Source organism: Mytilus galloprovincialis, chromosome 4 (assembly GCF_965363235.1).
Source record: "Mytilus galloprovincialis chromosome 4, xbMytGall1.hap1.1, whole genome shotgun sequence".
NCBI classification, from domain to species: Eukaryota; Metazoa; Mollusca; class Bivalvia; order Mytilida; family Mytilidae; genus Mytilus; species Mytilus galloprovincialis.
Window position 1 is genome coordinate 6,502,246 of NC_134841.1, and position 15,677 is coordinate 6,517,922.

The 15,677-nt window shown below is 33.3% G+C and overlaps 1 protein-coding gene and 1 long non-coding RNA gene across 4 annotated transcripts in view; one reads left to right on the forward strand and one right to left on the reverse strand.

Moving 5' to 3' along the window:
- Positions 1-7,237, forward strand: part of LOC143071242 (uncharacterized) — a 53,076-nt gene extending 45,839 nt beyond the window's left edge. Inside the window, exon 5 of the long non-coding RNA XR_012976831.1 lies at positions 6,947-7,237. This is a non-coding gene — a long non-coding RNA (uncharacterized LOC143071242). The remainder of the gene's footprint in view (positions 1-6,946) is intronic.
- The window catches only part of LOC143071239 (vitamin D3 receptor-like), a 148,699-nt gene that overhangs the window by 71,885 nt on the left and 61,137 nt on the right, over positions 1-15,677 (reverse strand). Inside the window, exon 1 of one of the 3 annotated variants that reach the window (XM_076245436.1) lies at positions 8,922-9,108. The exons of the other annotated variants lie outside the window; for them this stretch is intronic. The gene's annotated coding sequence lies outside the window, so the exon portion shown is untranslated. Of the gene's footprint in view, positions 1-8,921; positions 9,109-15,677 lie in introns of those variants that run through there. 3 annotated transcript variants of the gene reach the window in all.

Genomic DNA, 15,677 nt, shown 5'->3' on the forward strand with positions numbered 1-15,677 from the left:
ACAAGAAATAAATTACACATTTATAAAATACTTGTCACTTTATCTGAATAGTAAAGCAGAAAAAATACACCTAAAATACTGTCAAGGTAAACACGCATACAAATTGTCAATGGCATTTTTGGCTAAATAGGTAACAAAATCTTTTAAATGATGACTCAAAGTGATACAAGGAAAGATTACAAAAGAAAGATTAAAACATCTTTTCTCAACACAATAGTCATATTTAAAGTTTCATTTTACCATATCAAGACAAGATGGTTAAAATCTTCCATGTTTATGTGATAGATGTGAAACATCAAGATTATTTTATTTTGATTAAAACATAATTACAATGGAATTTTCATTAAAATCCTATAAATACAAGGAAGGTTTTTAAATTTTGTTCAAATTATAAATTTAAATGTCCTGTAAAAAAGAGTCTAGTCCAGTTGAGAAGAATGTTTTACTGGACCAAATAGCTTTTGAAACCAATCCAATTGTGAAGTATATGGTGTGAAACCACCATTTCTTCACAAAAAAAGACACATGTCTGACATGGTGAAACCATATAAGGCCAATTAAAATTAATTGCTAGATTTTCATCCCCGCCCGCCCCTCTGAAATCGTCCCGCCCCGATTTTTTTTATTTAACAAAAATACGATTTCCGGATTTTATCTTGTCCGTTACCGGGAACCATCGATGATTTCGTTTCATTCAACACTTCCTGTTTCAAATTTCGTTTTTGTATTTCTCCGAGTAATCTAATAACGATATAATTGAGTCGACATATTCTGCTGCTCTATTATGACAACATCTACCGAGAAAAAAAAGTCGACAAACACGCATTTTAATTCCCTTATATTTACCCATGGCTGTTGTTTTTGTTGACAAACAGCAAACACCCTCTGTAACTGTCCCAATACCCTCAATTTAGTCATTAAAAAACTACTTTTTGGTTAAGTTCATGTTTCACATCACATAATTACTTTCCACACTGAGTTTACATTTTATTTTGTACTCATAATACTTGTGTTGCATACAATTGTACCAATACATTTTATTGATTTTATGTGGACTACAAACCATTGCTTAGAAAGCAAAATACATTTGGTGTAGGTCTAGTCCAACTGAAGAGAGCATTTCTCTTCCCTTTGATGTATACTATAAATAGGTTTCTAAAGCGGCAATTACATGTATAACAGTGGTTGCCAATCAGGGATTTTTATTTAAGAGTTTAAAAAATAGTGTCAGATTCCTTATACAACATGTATATACATTATACAAGCTTGTTTTCCACTAGCATATACCCTGCGGTATGAAGAACTTGTGACAAGGGTTTCATCTGAAATAAAATTTAAAAAATAAAATCCTCCCACCCGCCCCATGTTTTTCAAAAATTTGGATGAAAATCTACTAATTAATTTTAGTTGGCCTAAGTCATAATTCTCATTTTGGCAGCATGGTTCAAACCTTGTTTGTTACATATTCTGTACCAAATTTCAAAGAATATTGCTTCTTAAATTTAATTACTTGGTATTACTTTGCCATCTGAATAATGAATAAAATTGATAATGGAAATGAAGAGCATGTCAATGAGACAACAACCCGCCATACAGCAGATAACAGGAAGTACTTACTCTTCTCTTGCCAAAGGAAACCCTATCACCAATTTTGCTGTACAGGTTGGATACATATGCAGCTATGTCTGCATAAATACATGTGTCTCTTGGTGCAAAGAACATTTGCAGCTATGCTTAACACCTTTCTAATGGACATTTGTTAGTCTATGTAAAATGTAACAAGAAGGCAAGCATTGTTATGCTAAGTGTAACCCCACTGATATAAGTATTAACAAACAAAAAGTAAGTATCTTTTATATAGATCTGAAGTCCTCATATACTACAACACATCATTATCAAGCTGTAGACCAAATATGAAGTTATTCTGTTCAGTAGCGCCTGAGAAAAGTGTGACTGAAATATGAGTGGATAAACAAAACAGACAGACTGACCAGAAGAATCCATTTCAGCACTCTAATAGGCTGTGGTACAATAAGAACCCACAGTTATGCCTGTTTAGCTGTTTGAAAATGTACTCCCCATTAGAGTCATTACCAACATTTACTCCCAAAATAATTGAACTAAAATGAATGTCATGCAGGTTGAAGGTTGGGCAATATTACAGTATAATCTGGTTCAACCTGCACTATAATTCCCAGTAACACCCACAAGGTTCTTTTAATAGATTTTACAAAAAACCAATCAGTATTGATGATGAACTTTATACCTTATAATTCAATACATTAGTTAGTCTTTTTTTCCTATTAACAATGAAAAACTACCTTCAATGTACTAACAACCATTTGTATTTTGTTTGAGTGACAATAATGTATTCTGCAAGAGAAGGAAAAGAGAGAAAAAAAACATTATATGTAACTTATGATTACAGCTATGATTCCATTTGAGTTTGTCAAACCTACCTGTAAACAGCTGATACCTGTACCAAACGACTCCCGTTAACTTGTACGACAATATTTTGTTCAAGATACCTTCCATTTGGAATTTATCTTCAAATGCACATCATACGAACCAATGACTTTTTTCAATTGAATTCAATAACAGATGAATATTTATATGCAACACCTGTGAAAGTTTAGGACGTTTATAACGTCTTTGTTGAATTTCAATAATATTTAAGCACAATATTGGATTCTTTGTTGTTTAATGCTAAAATGGCTTATCTCCCCTGAATATCAGGTTATTAAAATGCAATTTTTTCTACATTTACTATGGTTTAAGTGTTGTGATTGATCTAACAGAGTTTATATCCTCTGAATTCCTCTTTGGAGGTAAATAGCACTGACAAGACGCCATACTTTTTTTAACCTGTGACTGATTTGTAAATCTTAGCAAGTGCCCCCTTTTGAAGTTAATCAAGGTACTGCCTCTGGGGACATTAATGATGAACATGAATATTCTACCTTGTAAGATATGTTGGTAAAAAGTAAATGTACATGTAAATCATGTATCATTTTACATTCAATTGAGAATCAGCATTGATCTGGTCTGAAGAAATGTTTTGATGCATAGTGAGGCTATAACATTTGACAAGTATTTCAGGATTAAAAAAATACCATATTATTCTTTAAGTTATTTTGAGTGCATTTGTTTCTAACCCGAAATTTTGTCATCGATGACTATCGTTTAGTAAACGTTAAGCTGCTAGAAACAAAAACATCGTTTATAAACTTTATCGACCCCGCGTAGTCAGACAGAAATAGATTACACTCACGCACTGTAAACAAACAGGTAAAAGTGCGGGAAATAAATAACCAGGACTTTATGAAAACAACACGTGCTCGTAATTATTTAAACGACAGATGCAGAAACAAATGTATCGTTTACACGTCTCAACGATAAACGATCAACGACTACGCCACTATTTTGCGCGTACATCGTTTATGTGAACGATGTCAACGTTGACCAAAAACTGTAAGAAACAAATGGATTAAACGACTACGCGTGTAATCGTTTACATCGTTTAGGTTAGAAACAAATGCGCTCTTTATATATTAAGGGAGTAGATGCTGTTCTCTATTGAAGCAGCATCTTGAAAGAAAAAGAAAAATCATCTATAACATGCACCAAGACTTGAAATGGTTAGCCCTAACATTATAATCACCTAGTACCTAGTACATGTACCATGGCCATGATTACCTTTATCTAATTATTTAAGCTCCAGATCAAAGAAGCAATGACAATTTACAATGAAGTTGTTGTTCATTTTTGGTAAAAAAAATAAATAAATATGAAAAATCAAAAAAACAAAGAAAGCTCAACTTAAAACCCAAAAGTTTCAGTTATAAAAATAAGAAGATATAGTGTAATTGCCAATGAAACAACTCTCCACCAAAACTCAACTATCATAAACTATAGGTCACCATAAGGCCTTCAACAATAAGCAATCTTTATATCAAATGGTTCCACATTTGTACGATGTTAAAATGCAAATGTTTTTTTTAAAAACAAGAAGGGGGAAAAAAAGCAATTTTAGATTAAAACCCTTGAAAGTAGTTAAATTCATCATTCAGCCATTCTTACTTTTAAATTATCTTGTTCACAAGAATTTTAAAATATAAACATAAAAATTGTTAAGGTTTGAAAAAAATTTTAAGAGAAAAAAAAAATGAGCAAATAAACATATTTAAAACCTTTACAGTCTTTCACTTACATGTGTTTCAGTGCTATTTCTTTAATAAACTAAATCAGATTTCTTTAATAAATATTTTTCAAATAAAAAGACCAGTACTTAAATAACCTTAACCTTTTCTGAGCATTAATGACCACAGACGGTGTCATAAAAACAACCTTTATATTTCCATTTATCAATCCCAAAGCACACCACTATTATTAATTAGTTGTAAAATGGTTGGTATTAATTGAGAAATATTTTCATCACCTGGAAGCTTATCAACATTTATATGATAAACATTTTAAGTTAACTTTCCTTATCAACTTAAACACAAAGCAGTTTGGCAAATCTTAATGTTTATTTCAAAAATGTTACAAACATTCACATGTGTTCTCATTTCTGCAAAACACATATATTTGAATTGAGGCCGTACAGTGACCTATAAATGTTAAGTTTGTATGTCATTTGGTCTCTGGTAAAATTGTCTCATTAGCAAATTTATTTAAATATCTAAAATTTTGTCAACCTTAGTAGAACAAAGAATATACATGTATATATATATATAAGAGGTGTAAGTATTACTGCTTGATTCAGACAATCTGCTCATTATAGAAATGTTGACTGGTCAGATTATAACCACTGCTTTAACACTGATTTATAATAGGCTAATTTGACAAAAGATGTGATGAGAACTATATAATTGTATTAACACCATCAAGCCATAAATCTAATTGGTCATTACCTGCATTTATTATTCTTCAGGGGTGGACCTAGCCATTTTTAAAAGGGGGTTTCCAACTATACACGTCCCCAACCCAAGATAAAGGGAGGTGCCAACTATACGTCCCAATTCAAATGCATTGATTGTCCAAAAATATGGGGTTCCAATCCAAAGACCTCCTCAACCCAACCCCTGGTATCTGCCATTGTTCTTTACCATTAAATAATGTCAATTTGCTGGAAGATTCCCCTCCTAACTTACTAAAATATACCATTTTGCATTAACAATGTGATTAATTATTTCTGCCCATTCTTTGTAGACCAATGTGTGCATGATTTACGTTCTCTCTGTTAGCCAGTTTTTTACTTTCCAGATTTCCTACTTTTCCTCTTCGTTTTTGTGATAACATGAAGCAAAATACATGATGACATCACCACACAAGAACATATTTTTTGGGAACCACCACAATATAATCGTGTAAATTAGATGCAACTTATCAGACCAATGCCTTTCATTGGCAGTTGCAAATCCAGAATAGGTTGTAGAGCAGGCTAAAACCCCTTTTAATCAGCAAAAAATAAAATCTCATGATATAATATGATGTTTTGAATAATATTGTTCAAATAAAATCTAAAACATTTTCTTCTAAAATTAGCCCCCCCTCCCCTTTTGAAAAAATACATAGTGTGTCCCTGATGAGTGTATCAAAACAAGCTGTAAATAGTTGCATTCCAATAAACAATGTTTTAGCACAACAACAACAACAACAATACTTTATTTTAAGAGGGTTACACAGTTAGCTATATAACTAATCTTCCCTGATGCCCTCATCATGAGAAATCAAACAAAATGCAAACATATATACATTGCACACACAGAAGAATTTGTCAAACTTATCAGTTTTAATCAACCAATATTTTTTAATCCCTTCAAACTCCTTACTTAAATACAGGACTGAGCTCAGCTATGGCCAATAATGACTTTGCTTAAAAAAAAAAACAATTTAGTTGAAGCAATGTGACAGTTCCATCCTTAACATTAAACAGTTTGAGCTTGAGGGTCTTAATGTTGTAATAATCAAAATCAAAACTTTGTAAGACATTTAAAAAAAAAAGGTCAATCCCTTCTTTAAAAGGTTAGTTTTGAATATGTCCTTCAATACCTTGTTCAGGTGATTATGATAACTAAAGTAAGTGTGACCTAAAATATTAACTGTGAACTCCAAGTTCAAATGCAGATATAGAGAGCAAATTTTCACCATATTTTCTCTACTTGAGAAGGCAAATTAGTTTAAAATTGCTTAAAATTTGGCTTTCAAATCCTTTTAATCCAGGTAAGCAAGTTTAATCAAGTTCTACAGAATCTCTGCTTGACCAATAAGTCCATATAACCAACCTTTCACTATAGAACAGATAACACCAATGGATAGTAACTGTCTTCCTCTTCCAAACAGTTTACTTTTAAGTACATGATTGGTTGTAGAAGACAAGTCTGAGCTTCTGACCAGGAAGTTTGGTAAAAGCTTTCTTCCCATTAATACACCTTTTCCTATTAATGGTTTGACCTTTCTTGACAATTAATGTACCTTTCCTAATATTGGTATGACCTTTCTTTCTGTTAAAGGAATGACCTTTCTTCTGAATAAAGGGAAGTCAGTATTTCTGCACAGCAGAAAACACATGCACTAAGCTAAGAAAACTCAAGTAAATTCTGTTGACAAATTCATGATAGAATTAGGAACCTTTTATGATATGACACCAAGATGACTATCTTCTGACACAATCATATTACCATATTTTCATGAAAAGGTGTATTATTTTACAATTACATCATCACTGAATAAGTATTTAGTATTTTACTTGCCTTTTTACTCTAAAATGTATGGTCATTTATTGGATTCAACTGATCATCTTAGATTTACTATATAAAGCTTACCTAATTTAATTGTCCCGACTAAACAAGTATCAAATCAATATAAAGACACTTCATACAGTAATCTTAAGGTTGAAAAGTTAAAATATTTTTAATATATTTCAACACCTTTGTCATTGTAGGAATAGACACTGGAAGAGTTGAGGCTGAGGCAAAGGTCAAAATGTTAAAGCTGAGATAAGGTCACAATGCAAGTGTACAGAAAACCATCTAAACAGTGTGTATGTTTCAAAAAGGGTAAACAGTTTTGAAATTCTAGTGTGGATCTTCGCAAGTTTTAGTCATAGAAACGTTTAGTCAATCTGAACACAAGGAAACCAACTGACAACCATATACTACCATATGTACATAGATCAAATTTGACCATACTTGTCATACTTAATACCTACTTCATTAAAGATTTAAATATTCCTGTACCATCCAGTGTTATATAACACATTTATTAACTAAAAAGCTGGATTAAATTTCCTATAGTATACAATGGCTCAAAGCGGTCTATTTCAAAATTCAAATCAGGGAGTAAAATATAGGTGAACTACTGAAAGACATAATTTATACACATAATATATGTTATTTTTTATTTATATTGGCAAGAAATCATTTTTATGACAAGGCGAATCACAGCTATAAGTTGGGAAGCAGCAATAAATTAGCCATTAATTACAAATCATAGTTTATGTATCTATTAATATGTCTGAAAACTTTGAGAAGGTTTTTATCATTTCTTTGAAACCAGCTCAGCAATTCTTTGTTAAAAAAATCTCAAAAACTATTGACTGTAGCTAAACACATGGTTTACAAAACTCATAAAAAACACATTTAATTTATTTAATAGTAAATGTTTGAAGGAAGCCTTTCAAGTTGTAAGAAGAAATAGTATGTATTTAAAGACCATCATGCATGCCTGCCAACAACGACAAAATTACTATGGACATTTTATGTAATGGACTTAATCCCTCTGTAGGTGAATCAAGCTAAGGCCAAATAAAGTATTGCTATGGTTCTTATCTAAATACTCATCGCAATGCAGGAAATTTTTCAAGTGTTATCCTAAACTTTTTAATTTCTTAATTGCAGATTTGTGAAGTTGAAACCAAAATCTTCCCTTAACAATGTATAGTGTTTTAGAAAGGACTTAGTTTATCTACTAAATTTGACCATAGACAATGAATTTTCAGAATATGATATGGAAACCCTATTTACCATACATGTAGTTGACTTTATTTAGTTCTGCCTTTTTGTTAAGAACGTGACCTTTAATAAGTTCAAGTACTCACAAACAAACAATTTTTAGTTTTCCGAACATTTTGCCAGGTAATCATATTATGGAATGTTATTCCAGAAACATGTATTATGTGCACATCAATCATATCAAATGATTTTCTTTTTATCAAATACTAGTATTCTATTCTGGTCAGTGACTCGAGTAAGAAATATATAACAAGATGCTGGACATAACTGTTAATTAAAGCCACAAACCATCAATATCATACATATAGCAAGGGGTTTTGGATCACCCCTCACAAAAAAACAAATATGATAAAAGTCCAGATTTCAGATAGAAGTTTGACTAGAGAGTCATGGACCCTACATCCACCCTTTTTTACCCACAATCAAGAACATCCTCACTCAGGCTGCATTTCTGATTATTATCAATTTCCCTTAGAAGGAAGTATAAAGCGACTTTAAATTAGATTGTAGGATCACCATTTAAAACAATTTAAAAAGACTGAACATATTTCAGTAATGAGAATGAATGTCATCCTGTACTAACTTGAATATATTCAATTTAAATACAAATTCTAGTCTACTGTTCAAAATAGTTCAGTTACCCTAACTAATGAGACATAGTGAGACTGTGCAGAGCATGGATAGTTTTAAAGTGATATGTTGATTTAATGTTTAAAATATATCTATATTTTCTATTTAATATAAAAGGAGAAGAACTAAGTTTCATTACTATTTTCAAATCAGACATTTCTAAGATATGCGACCCTATTAAACAGACGAAGTCAAATTTAAATCATTTAGTACAACTGCCAATGGATATTTGTTTATACATGTACAAGACTGAATATTCAATAAGAACACACATACCTCAAATTTAGCTGCGAAATCCACGACTGGTTTTATTTCTGAACAAATATTAAGTGTCAAGTTCACATACTAGTATATAATCCACTAAAGATGTGAAATACAGTTTTCACTACATACAATATATTTGCCAACGGTTCATAATACCAAGTCTAGATAAAACACTGAATAAACCCTAGATCACCTGAAATACGAACCACTCTAGTATTGATCACATTTAAAAACTTTTATCGCACTGTGTCTCTAATTTAAAATCTGACAAGACAAGCTATATTGTTATATGTCACACGGAGTGAATAGGACTATAATTGAAGAAGACATTGGCACCTATTTGGGCTATTGTAACGTGTTGTTATTTTAAGAGGTCAACACAGACACTAAAAACGTTACCGAGATTTCTACACTGTTTGCATACTTATATATACACAAATACTTATGGGGAAATTCTCAAAAGAGTAATAGAAAAGTTCACCTTAGAGTGACCTGATCCTCTCTTTAATCAAACACATTTGTATGTCGGCCCCTCAGGTATGACAAGATCCTTAGACAAACCTTTGATCACATTAAATTAAATACATTATAACCATAATTATGGCAATGAAATTTTTGTAATATATAGATTCTGTTACATTTAACCAAAAATTTACGTGTAATAATACTTGAACATAAAGTTTGAAAAATCTCAATCACATGAATCAATGTAAAATTTATTTTTAAATTGCAACAAATTGAAAAAAATTAAAAGTTCATGTAGATTGAGTGACAAAGATTCTTTCAAATATATTCTTCCTTTTAAACTACCAGATATTCAAAAATTATTGAGATCAGTACACTTATTCATAGTAGAAAAATATTTCAAAAATTTCTGAATTTACAGTAATTCCTTTTTCTAATAGTATAAAATTGAGAAAGGAAATGGTGAATATGTCAAAGCGACAACCACCCGACCATAGAGCAAACAACAGCCGAAGGCAACCAATGGGTCTTCAATGTAGCGAGAATTCCCGCACCCGTAAGTATTACTGATTCCTTATAGAACGGAATGCATTGATGTATGACAGTGTTATATTTCAATGACAGTCAATGTCTGCTTTATTCTTCCTTGTTTCCTACATGTACTTAAAAATTATCAAAAAAAGGGTATTTCTACAGTTTCAGACATCAGTCATGTTTTCATTATATTCACCTTTGTGTATATAATATAAATAATTTGTTTGAACAATGTTACATGACGTCTATTTTACCCCATAAAACACATGTGTAGCTTTAGGCAAAAACTGTAATAAAATGTTTAAAAATATTAATTCAGCTGCCTCCATCATTAAAAATTGATGGTTGATAGGTAGTTAATTTTTTTTTATATACTTTGAAAAGAAAGCTATATTGAAAAATGTTCATTGTCTGACCAAAAATGTATCTTCTTTAACAGCACTCATAAAAACCTGTTAGGGTAGACACTAAGTCACAGATGATGAAAGTTAACATTTACATGTAACGATTTTGGTGGAGACCAAACTAATTTAGGATTAATTATTTCCACTAAATATGGTTGATAAATCCCACACAGAAAAACACATTTCTTTTAAATTCAGTTTTTCTGTGTATTCAAAATGAAGATAATTGAAGAGGTGTTTTTCAAGTGTTTATTATTTCAGAACATTTAGACGGAGGAAGTAAAATAGCATAAAAAGAAATAAATATTGTTTAGGAAAAAAGTAAAATAGTATAAAAAGAAATGAATAATGTGTAGAATTTTTTTTTAGCAACAATTAACAATCCTCCTAATCATAAAAGAGTAATTTACAACCTCCTGTGTCTAGTCAATTTGTAACCACCATTGTTTTTCTACTAGTCCAGTTAGAATCTTTGGTTAAAAAAATGTAGAATATAAAGAAAAAACAATAAACAAAAACGATTATGGAATATCTTGACAGATCACATGGGGCCCATGTTGGTCATAAATTGTGGAAATATTTTGTGTGGCTCCTTACAAAGTCTGAACATTATTTATGGTCAAAATAACAAATATTTTATAGGGAAAATTAACAATTAGATCAGGTTATTTCTTCCCAAATTAAGTTTAACACAATACCACACTCTTGAATTTCAAATATTTTTTTTTAACATTTATATCTTTTTATACAGAGGGAATCTGAATGAACAACAGGTTTAATAACGAAAATTAATAGGGAAACATAGTCCAAGAACCAGAAAAGGGATGGTGAAGTAGAGTGAAACTGTCCTTTTATTAAATTCTCTAGAGAAATTAAGATTCAAAACATGGGAGGGCAGAAGCATGAATTTAACGAGCGAAACTTCTATTTAAGAATTAACATGAACTATCTCCAGGTAATATGACTTAGTTTCTTTTTAAATCAAACAAAATCAAATGTACACTTACATGTAAAAAAAGAAATACAAATATTTGAATAACTATTGAATATATAAATAGAAGAAAATCCCTTTTTTTATTATCATATCTTTCATAAAAATAATGTAAACTAGAACGGTAAAAGTGACCCCACCAAAATTCCTACTTGATCTGTGTTTTGTGGTAATCAGCATCGTGTATGATTTCATAACATTTGGTTGATGCAAACTAAGTAAGAGAACAAAAACCAATTTCAGTCGAGGGTTAAACCTAATGCCCCCTCTTCTACAGCAGGGGTATAAAAAAACAGTTTGATGAATAGGCTTTTTACATGTTCTACTCTTGAAGTTGCCTAGTTTTTGAGCCCATCTCTTTAAAAATTCTAGACCTGCATCTGCATTATGTGTAGTGCGAAAATCTTTTGTTCTGTGTGAAAAGTTTCTTTGCCAGAAGGATCATAATCCAATAGGATAAAGTTCACCTAAGAATATGTAAAAGCAGTTAGTAAGTATATTAAAATCCATCAAGTCATACAACATATGTCACATGGTATTAAAAGACGCTGGATGATTTCATTTTTTAAATCAAGTGGTACATGCATCTAAGAAATATTTGGGATACCAATAAAAGACCAAAGAACACCCAATAAAATTAGATTTTGACAGAAGTATTCCAATCTAATTAGCATCATATTATCTTTATTATATTTTTTTTTTCATGTTCCATAAAACATTATTCATTTTGATTTAAAACTTTCTTTTTTGAAACCTTTCCAGATAACTTAGTTGAACTTAAGCTATGACATATTTGTACTGAAATGTGTATGTAATACACCTTGCAGGCTTTTTATATTGTATTAGAATAGTGTAAACAATACAGCAAGTCAGTATCTGTTGAACCCCCTTCATGCATGTCTATGATAATTCCACCAACGGAGGAGAATTTAACAACAATATAAAAAAGAAGATGTGGTATGATTGCCAATGAGACAACTGTCCACAAGAGACCAAATTGACACAGCCATTAACAACTATAGGTCACCGTACGGCCTTCAACAATGAGCAAAGCCCATACCGCATAGTCAGCTATAAAAGGCCCCGATAAGACAATGTAAAACAATTCAAACGAGAAAACTAACGGCCTTATTTTATTCAACATTTTTTTTCAAATATTTATCTGACTTCTAAAATGTATTTTTCCTGACATGCTATCAACAGTCATCTAAGTTTCCCAGTAGGATCATATCCAATAAAACCCCAATTATAAGCTGCACCATCAACAACATAATCAAACAACACTCAACCTTTCTGTCAAATTTTGTTTTATTTTATATATATAACTGATTGTAAGATTTTGTTAGTTCAGTCCATTTATATAAGTCTAACATGTTATATATATTAATTACTACAGATTATGTTTAGTAATGTTTGTAATTAAATTTGTAAGGATAATGTTTTTCGGTGTGTCACATAGGTCAAAATGGCCAGGTAGTTCTAAATCTTATTGTAATTTAAATGTAGAAAACATTTACCTTGAAAGTGATGGATATCCTTTCCTCTAGCTAGACATTGTTTCAGTGAATAAATTAGTGTGTAATGTGTAACGAGATATTATGTGACAGAATTAATGTAAGAATGCATCTTATTTAATAAAAATATGAATATATATTTGTATTTTTGGTTTTTTTTTCAAACAATTTGGACAAATTAGTTTCTACATGATAAAGTCTTTGATAAAGTCATACTACGTTAGACTATCAATTCATGACTATCTAGCTCACCCTACCCCTTCCAGGCATTAGGCTATTAATTCATGACAATCTAGCTCACCCTACCCCTTCCAGACATTAGACTATCAATTCATGACTATCTAGCTCACCCTACCCCTTCAGGCGTTAGACTATCAATTCATGACTATCTAGCTCACCCTACCCCTTCCATGCGTTAGACTATCAATTCATGACAATCTAGCTCACCCTACCCCTTCCAGGCGTTAGACTATCAATTCATGACTATCTAGCTCACCCTACCCCTTCCAGGTGTTAGAATATCAATTCATGACTATCTAGCTCACCCTACCCCTTCCAGGCGTTAGACTATCAATTCATGACTATCTAGCTCACCCTACCCCTTCCAGGCGTTAGACTATCAATTCATGACTATCTAGCTCACCCTACCCCTTCCAGGCGTTAGACTATCAATTCATGACTATCTAGCTCACCCTACCCCTTCCAGGCGTTAGACTATCAATTCATGACTATCTAGCTCACCCTACCCCTTCCATGCGTTAGGCTATCAATTCATGACTATCTAGCTCACCCTACCCCTTCCAGGCGTTAGACTATCAATTCATGACTATCTAGCTCACCCTACCCCTTCCAGGCGTTAGACTTTCAATTCATGACTATCTAGCTCACACTACCCCTTCCAGACGTTAGACTTTCAATTCATGACTATCTAGCTCACCCTACCCCTTCCAGGCGTTAGACTATCAATTCATGACTATCTAGCTCACCCTACCCCTTCCAGGCGTTAGACTATCAATTCATGACTATCTAGCTCACCCTACCCCTTCCAGGCGTTAGACTATCAATTCATGACTATCTAGCTCACACTACCCCTTCCAGACGTTAGACTTTCAATTCATGACTATCTAGCTCACCCTACCCCTTCCAGACGTTAGACTTTCAATTCATGACTATCTAGCTCACCCTACCCCTTCCAGGCCTTAGACTATCAATTCATGACTATCTAGCTCACCCTACCCCTTCCAGGCGTTAGACTATCAATTCATGACTATCTAGCTCACACTACCCCTCCAGACGTTAGACTTTCAATTCATGACTATCTAGCTCACCCTACCCCTTCCAGACGTTAGACTATCAATACATGACTATCTAGCTCACCCTACCCCTTCCAGGCGTTAGACTATCAATTCATGACTATCTAGCTCACCCTACCCCTTCCAGGTGTTAGAATATCAATTCATGACTATCTAGCTCACCCTACCCCTTCCAGGCGTTAGACTTTCAATTCATGACAATCTAGCTCACACTACCCCTTCCAGGTGTTAGAATATCAATTCATGACTATCTAGCTCACCCTACCCCTTCCAGGCGTTAGACTATCAATTCATGACTATCTAGCTCACCCTACCCCTTCCAGACGTTAGGCTATCAATTCATGACAATCTAGCTCACCCTACCCCTTCCAGGCATTAGACTATCAATTCATGACTATCTAGCTCACCCTACCCCTTCAGGCGTTAGACTATCAATTCATGACTATCTAGCTCACCCTACCCCTTTCCAGGCGTTAGACAATCAATTCATGACTATCTAGCTCACCCTACCCCTTCCAGGCATTAGACTATCAATTCATGACTATCTAGCTCACCCTACCCCTTCAGGCGTTAGACTATCAATTCATGACTATCTAGCTCACCCTACCCCTTCCAGGCGTTAGGCTATCAATTCATGACAATCTAGCTCACCCTACCCCTTCCAGGCATTAGACTATCAATTCATGACTATCTAGCTCACCCTACCCCTTCAGGCGTTAGACTATCAATTCATGACTATCTAGCTCACCCTACCCCTTCCAGACGTTAGACATCAATTCATGACTATCTAGCTCACCCTACCCCTTTCCAGGCGTTAGACAATCAATTCATGACTATCTAGCTCACCCTACCCCTTCCAGGCATTAGACTATCAATTCATGACTATCTAGCTCACCCTACCCCTTCCAGACATTAGACTATCAATTCATGACTATCTAGCTCACCCTACCCCTTCCAGGCGTTAGACTATCAATTCATGACTATCTAGCTCACCCTACCCCTTTCCAGGCGTTAGACTTTCAATTCATGACTATCTAGCTCACCCTACCCCTTCCATGCGTTAGACTATCAATTCATGACTTTCTAGCTCACCCTACCCCTTCCAGGCGTTAGACTATCAATTCATGACAATCTAGCTCACCCTACCCCTTCCAGGCATTAGACTATCAATTCATGACTATCTAGCTCACCCTACCCCTTCCATGCGCTAGACTATCAATTCATGACTATCTAGCTCACCCTATCCCTTCAGGCGTTAGACAATCAATTCATGACTATCTAGCTCACCCTACCTCTTCCAGGCCTTAGACAATCAATTCATGACTATCTAGCTCACCCTACCCCTTCCATGCGTTAGACAATCAATTCATGACTATCTAGCTCACCCTACCCCTTCCAGGCATTAGACTATCAATTCATGACTATCTAGCTCACCCTACCCCTTCCATGCGTTAGACTATAAATTCATGACTATCTAGCTCACCCTACCCCTTCCAGGCGTTAGACTATCAATTCATGACTATCTAGCTCACCCTACCCCTTCCAGG